The 7,511-nt window shown below is 50.9% G+C and overlaps 1 pseudogene; it reads left to right on the top strand.

Moving 5' to 3' along the window:
• The first annotated feature begins 767 nt into the window (after positions 1 to 767).
• LOC142282600 (U2 spliceosomal RNA) lies at positions 768 to 976 on the top strand (annotated as a pseudogene).
• The last annotated feature ends 6,535 nt before the right edge of the window (positions 977 to 7,511 follow it).

Below are 7,511 nucleotides of genomic sequence, written 5' to 3'. Positions count from 1 at the left end.
TGGGTGTCCTGTGGTGGAGTCAGCTATGTGCAGTGGTGGCCGTGGGTTCTTTTATGTGCGACCGTAGTAATAGCTGCGCCCACTTCCTGTATGGGAGTGGAATGCAGTGAGGGTAATGGAACGCACGCCTGCGCATTTGTGTTTAACGTCGCGCATGTGCAGAACGGAGAAAAGGCTGCGCTCACTTCCTAATGAAAGGGAGTGAGACGCATCTGGGAAGGGAAGGGAAAAGATTAGGGTTTGGGGATGATGAAAGGGCTTTCTACGGGCAAGGATGGCAAAGGGTGGCAGTGACGGAAAGTCAGGCAGCCTGTCCTGTCCTGTCCTGTCCGTCCGTCTTTTTGTATCATGAATTGGAAAGACTGCAAGGGGGAGGGGAGGTGCTTGTGTCCAAAAGGAGGAGTTATTCAGATTCATTGCAGTGGGCGGCGGCTGCAAAAAGCACCATTCTTCTTGTTTTTGCTCTGCAAAACAGCCTTTTCAAGGGTTGGCTTGGGTGACAAAATGTCTTCTGTAGGCGTGGGTTTGTCTCCCTCTCCCTAAGATGTGTCCGGTATAGGCCAGGGTGCCACTCAAGGCCGTAACCAATTCGGGTTATAGCTTCTCGGCCTTTTGGCTAAGATCAAGTGTAGTTTCGGAGGACGCTACCTTGGTCGGTACTGGAAGGTGCCTGGGATTGCACGTCTGCCGGCCTTGAGGAAGTGTGTGCACCTTCTGGTGACACATAGCCCTCTTGTGCCTGGACGGTTCCCAGGCAACGGGAGGCGATCACCTTTGTTATTTTGAAGTCCTACTGATAAACAGAAAAAAAAAAAAAAATTAAATCTGTTCTTATCAGTTTAATATCTGATACGTCCCCTCTCTGGGGACCATATATTAAATGGATTTTTAGAACAAGGAGATGGAAAAAATCTTGCTCTGTCCACTCCACGCATTGACCTGGTATTGCAGTACCTCCAGGACCGGTGCACCCCTTCTTAACCCAGTTTCCAAAAGCAGAACTCAATTCACCTGATTCAAATGAGCCCCATTAGTGAATTGAAAGAAAGCAAAAACTTTATATGCACCTCAATTTGGCCAATTCACTTTTCACACTTTCACCCTTTTTTTTATCTTTCACACCTTTTACTTGCTTTATTGATGCAAAAAGCTGTGCCAAATAGCAAACTCATCTCCACTCAACTTGACCAACTCTGCTATGTCCCGTGCAGTATCTTATTCTCAGTCTTATCTAGATCATTTGCAATTGAATAGAATAGATCCCTTTTGGCTGCTTATGACTGTGTAAAATATGTAGTTTTACTGGGCTGGGATGAGAGAATCCATTGAAGCATGGTGTAGGGATTGTGGTTCCTGTGTGCTAAGAAGAGAGGCTGGCACCAGCCAGAAAGCCCCATTGCAGCCAATAATCACTTAATAACTTTTTCAACTTGTCATCATATGGGAGGCCTTCCATTCCTTGTAGTAGTCTAGTTGCCCACCTTTGAACTGACTCTAACTTCTGAATGTCCTTTTTAAAATGTGGAGCCCAAAACTGGTTCCCATATTCCAGATGTAGCCTTACAAGTGATTTATAGAGGTGTAACAATACGTTGGGATCACGGGATCTAATCTCCCTTTTTATACACCCTAAAATCTTGTCCCAAGCAGCATTCCATCAGCCTCTGGAAGGTTCCTGGCGCATTGCACAGCTCGAAGGGCATGCTTTTGAACTCGCAGAGACCCATAGGGGTGGCGAAGGCGGTCTTCTCCCGGTCTGCCTCAGCAACGGACACTTGCCAATAGTGACTAGTGAGATCAAGGGTAGAAAAATAATTTGCAGTTCTCAATGCAGCTAGCAATTCCTCAATACGGGGAGTGGTGCCGTCCTTCTTTTTTAACAGGATCAACAGAGCTGCCCAAAGGCTACAACTGTCACGGATAACCCCAGCCGCCTTCATGTTGCTCAACATGTCCTTGGTACACTGGCAATGTGAAGGTGGTATTGGCTTATAGCTCTCTTTGATGGGTGGGTGTGCACCTGTGGGGATGTGGTGTTGGACCCCTTTTATTCCCCCAAAATCTAGCGGGCTTCCCACCGGTAACCCGCTCCCCAGCTTGGATGGATGCTGAGGGAGCCCCTTTTGCCCGCAGGCTCTGGCCCTGGGAACTGTAGCCTTGGCGGTGACTGTGCTTCCCTCTACGGTGTGAGCTGTTGCCTTCAATCGGGTCTTGACTGCTGGGAAACCCTGGAGGTTCCTGTCGCTAACGGATTTGACCGGTTTTACGGCGACTCCTAGCCTGGTCGGGGTCCGTAGGCCCTGCCGGATGGTGCTGGCTTCTCTTCACTCCCCGATCTGGTACCGGCGGGCCACCGCCCATCCCCGGTCCGTACGGTTCACTCCAATCAGCCTCTCCTGCAGAAGGTCACCACCGTCTGCCAACCTTGCTGAGTGCCCGGGCCACACACCCGGACACGGTCAGTCTCCTCTCCTCTTCACTTCTCTAACTCCAAAACTGATCTCTAATCTGACTCCTTTTCCCGCCTCCAGGACTGTGAACTCCTCGGTGGGTGGGATCAACCGCCTGGCCCACCCCCTGGTGTGGACATCAGCCCCTGGAGGAAGGCAACTAGGATTTGTGTTTAGCTTCGGTGTGCCTAGCCGGAGTGTAGAGTGTGTTGGTGTAGTACCTGTGACGACCTGGCTTGTCCAGGGCGCCACATTCCCCTATAGTAAAATGCAGACCGTCCGCGGGCTGCCCGTCCATCACCGGTTTTATTTTCACAACTGAAAAAGAATAAAACGGTAAAACATGTAAAAGCATCATAAACATTTTACAACGGTACAGCTTCCGCTCTTCTCCCACCCAAACAACCTGGCCCTGATGCTGCCCCTAAGAAGCGGGCAGCACCCCTTGACCCCAGTCCAGCACCAAGTTGCCCGAGCGGGTTCTGTCTCTTTCAGGGGGCCCACGTCCAAGGGGACCCCTGAACCCCCGGAGGATCGCCACCGGTTACGGTAGTGGCGGGCCTAGGCCATCCCTTTCCTCCAGGCCCATCCTCCCAAATCAGCCTCTCCGGAGGCGGTAACGGTGTCAAGCCAACAAACATTTTTATTTACATTGCACTAAGTTTGTGGTTGCCCTGCAAGTTCTCGGGCTTGTCCGTAAGCAGTTCCTTACGCAATGGTTGCACAGTCCCTACGGGGACAACAGTTGCCGGCAACGGCCGGTTTAATCACGGTTCAATCAGGTAAACTTCTTTGGTTGATCATCTTTACTTATCATTTAAAACTTTCAAACTGGTACACTCAACACATAAAGCCCCCCCCTTTTAAAGAGTAGTTTCCCTGTACCTAAGTGGGGGTCTACCTAGGTTGGGGCGAGTGGACCTTCGGGGTCCGGTGTCAGTGGTGACAGGCAGTGGGGCAGAGGGAACAGTCAGTTCCTCCTCCCTGCTATCATGTGGGGCAGGCGGAGGCGTAGGGGAGCTGGGTACAGGTACCTCCCTGGGCACTGGCTCGCGGTTAACCGTTTCCATCATTTCTTCATCCACGGGTTGTGGGAACAGTATCACTGGAAGGATCACCGCACCGTTCTGTGTAGGCCAGTCTGCTGGAAAATCACCCATCATGGTGTGGATTACCTCTTTTTCCTTCTCCACTGGACTGGGAACTGGAGCCTCATCCGCTACTCTCAATGCTGGTGGGCACTTCTTCAGGTGGTCTCGGGAAACCGTGGCCAAAGTCCCCCCCTGGTCACGGCTGATCTGGTAGGCCTTCCCATTCTCCCATCCTGTGGGCTGGACTACATACGGGTTTTTTTCCCATTGATCATCCAGCTTGTGGGCCCTTCTTTTCCGCTTCAGCACTACATCCCCAGGTTGGAAGGAACCGGCAGGCGCCTTCTTGTTGAAGCACTGCTCCTGTTGTCCCCGACTCCGGCACAAGTTCTTTTCAACATACTCCTGGACCTGTCGGTACTGTGTCCTCCGCCGAGTGTCCCATTCAGCTGTCGACAGGAGTGCTTCTGAAGCTTCCAAGCCCATTTCCAGATCCACTGGTAGCCGGCCGGGACGAGCTCTCATCAGGTATGCTGGAGTGCATTTCGTAGAGCTGGAAGGGATGTTGTTGTACATATCGACCAGGTCAGGTAGCTTCTCCAGCCACAGGTTCCGCTCTTCCAGTGGTAACGTCTTGAGGAGGCCCAGGACCAAGTGGTTCATCTTTTCACAAATGCCATTGGTTTGGGCAAGGTAAGGCGTGGTCCGGATTTTCTTGCAGCCGTACAACTGGCAGAATTCCTGGAATACCTCTGCTTCAAAGGCCGGACCCTGGTCGGTAAGCACCCTCTCCGGGTACCAATGCGGTCAACAGAAATAAGCCTGGAAAGCCTTAGCAGCGGTGCGGCCGGTTAAGTCCTTAACTGGGACAACCACCAGGAACCTCGAGTAGTGGTCTACGATGGTCAGAGCGTAGGTGTACCCACTTCGGCTGGGGGTGAGCTTTACATGGTCAAGGGCAACCAGCTCCAGCGGTTGGTGTGTAATGATCGGGTGTAGGGGTGCCTTCTGGCTGGCCTCGTCCTTCCTTCTCAATGCGCAAGGGCCACATTCTCGGCACCAGGCCTCCACAGATTCCCGCATTCCACTCCAATAGAACCGCTCTCTTAACAACATCTCTAGCTTCTTCCACCCGAAGTGCACTGCACCATCATGGTATGCTTGCAGGACGGTGGGCACGTTAGCCTGGGGAATCACCAGCTGGCGGATCTTCTCGTGAGTCTTTGGATTAATCAGCTCGCGATACAACTTCCCCTGGTGTAGGTATAGCCGGGTCCGTTCTTGCCACAGACGTTGGGCTTCGGCAGGGGCAGCAGGGTCTATCCCAGCAGAACCCTGTTCCACTAGAGTCTTGACCAGGCGGACAGCAGGTGCCTGGTCCTGAGCTTCCTGCCAGTCCTGTCGGGGCAGCGGATCCAGGTTCACCCGTTGTTGGTAGACGTGCACCTTCTCAGTGAATGGCCGGTGAAATGCAGGCAACTCGATCTCTTCGAGGTCATCATCCTCTGGCCCCTCTTCCGACAGGTGGGGCATCCGGGAGAGTGCATTGGCATTGACGTTGGTACGGCCGGCCCGGTACTTGATGGTGAAATCGTAGTTGGCTAACCTGGTCACCCACCGCTGCTCCAACGCGCCCAGCTTGGCCGTATCTAGATGGGTCAGCAGGTTATTGTCTGTGTACGCGGTGAACTTGGCTGCTGCCAGGTAATGGCGGAACCGCTCGGTGATAGCCCACACCAGTGCCAAGAGCTCAAGCTTGAAGGAGATGTAGTTCTCAGGGTTCCTCTCAGTCGGTCGGAGTTTTCGGCTAGCATAAGCTATTACCTTTTCCCTTCTGTCTTAGACCTGGGATAGAACAGCCCCCAAGCCCACATTGCTGGCGTCGGTGTAGAGGATGAATGGGCGGCTGTAGTCAGGGTACGCTAGGATTTCCTCTCCGGTCAGGGCTGTTCTCAGCTGGCGGAAGGATTCCTCATGCTTTTCTTCCCACACCAATGGGGCTACTAGGGATCTACCACCCTTGGTCTGTCCTACGAGGAGGTCTTGCATGGGGGCAGCCATCTTTGTGTACCCCTTAATGAAGCGACGGTAATATCCCACCAGGCCCAGAAACTGCCTCACTTCCCTCACTGTGGTCGGTCTCGGCCAGTCTTGGATGGCGGTGATCTTCTCGGGGTTGGGGGCGACACCTTCCGCACCAACCACATGTCCTAGGTACTGCACTCTGGGTTTCAGCAGATGACACTTTGAGGGCTTCAACTTCATCCCATACTTGGCAAGGGACGCGAACACCTCGGCTAGGTGCTCCAGGTGGGCTTCATACGTCTGTGAGTACACAATCACATCATCCAAGTACAGCAAAACGGTCCCATAGGCAGTCTTCTCTCGGTCTTCCGGTGCCACGGCCACCTGCCAGTACCCGCTGGTGAGGTCAAGGGTGGAGAAGTAGTTAGCGGTTCTCAGCGAGGCCAGGGACTCTTTGATGCGGGGCAGAGGGTAAGCATCCTTATGCGTTATCTGGTTAATCTTCCGGTAATCCACACACATCCGCATGGTGCCATCCTTCTTCTTAACCAGCACCAACGGAGCGGCCCAGGGACTACAGCTGTCCCTAATAACCCCTGCCTCCTTCATGTTCCTCAATATGTCTTTGGCGCATTGGTAGTGCGCAGGGGGAATAGGCCTGTATCTCTCTTTAATAGGGGAGTGTGTACCGGTAGGGATGTGGTGTTGAACCCCTTTAATCTGCCCAAAATCTAGAGGGTGCTTGCTAAAAACCCGCTCATACTCCTGTACCACCCGGTATACCCCTTCCTTGTGGTGTATGGGGGTATCATCAGTGCCGACATGTAGCTCTCGATACCACTCGCCTAACTCCCCCAGGGATGAGTGGGAACCGGCAGCAGGCGGTGTGACCGGGGGAACGGCTTCATGGATCGTGTGGGGATCTAGAGTGAGCAATTTGGCAAGGGTAGCGTACCGGGTGGTGCATGAATGCACACATATTGGTTTTATAATCTTATTGTATTACTTTATATTCTTATTTCACTTGTGCATATCTCCACCATAATCCTGGCTAAGAAATATAGCTTTTTTTGGGGTACACAGGTAGTAAGGTCTTCTTTCTATTTCTTTAGGGGTGATATAGCCTGGTGGAACTCTAGACCTCTAACATTATATATGCACCCTTTTTCTTTATGGTTCTTGGACACCTTATAACATTCTTCCATACATATATATCTTTCTCATAAATTATAAATAATTAGGCATTTTTATATATTTTATTTACATTTTCATAAATAACTTTTTACAAAGCATGGGGGACATTCTCACATACATATAATTTTCATGTACGCATTCTGAAAATTTACGCATAAACCGTACACACTCCTTTTTGTAACAATTTCTATAACTCATTCGCTGAACTCTCATCCCGGATATTCATTCTTACACCGAATTTCCTGTTATAACACAACATTCATGATTTTTATTCAATTTATTTTTATTTTTTAGGTTTATTAGTAGTGATGAGCGAGTACTAAAAAGCTCGGGTGCTCGAAGCTCGGGCCGAGCCTCCCAAGATACTCGTGTACTCGGCCCGAGCACCGAGCCCAATGTTATCCTATGGGAGACCCGAGTATTTTTGTGAAATGACCACCGGCAGCATGTAGAAACCCTAAAAATGGCACAAAAGTCTCCGAAGAGTGCTCAAATGACATGGCAACAGCATGGGGAAGACCCCTTGAAGCATTTATCACTCAAAAGTCACAGCTTTGAATAATTTTGTCCGCGTTTTACGCCATTTTTACGGACTCACCAGAAAACCTTCCAAAATGACACCAAAATGATTTTTCATAGCGGAAATGTTAAGGGCACATACCCAATAGTGAGATAGAGCTAATGTATGTTACTTTTTGAGATCAATACATGAAAGATTTTACGTAAAACATTGTGTGGCACTCCGATGTCC

This window comes from Anomaloglossus baeobatrachus, unplaced genomic scaffold (genome assembly GCF_048569485.1).
Source record: "Anomaloglossus baeobatrachus isolate aAnoBae1 unplaced genomic scaffold, aAnoBae1.hap1 Scaffold_514, whole genome shotgun sequence".
Lineage (NCBI taxonomy): Eukaryota > Metazoa > Chordata > Amphibia > Anura > Aromobatidae > Anomaloglossus > Anomaloglossus baeobatrachus.
This window is presented reverse-complemented; position numbering and strand designations above follow the sequence as displayed.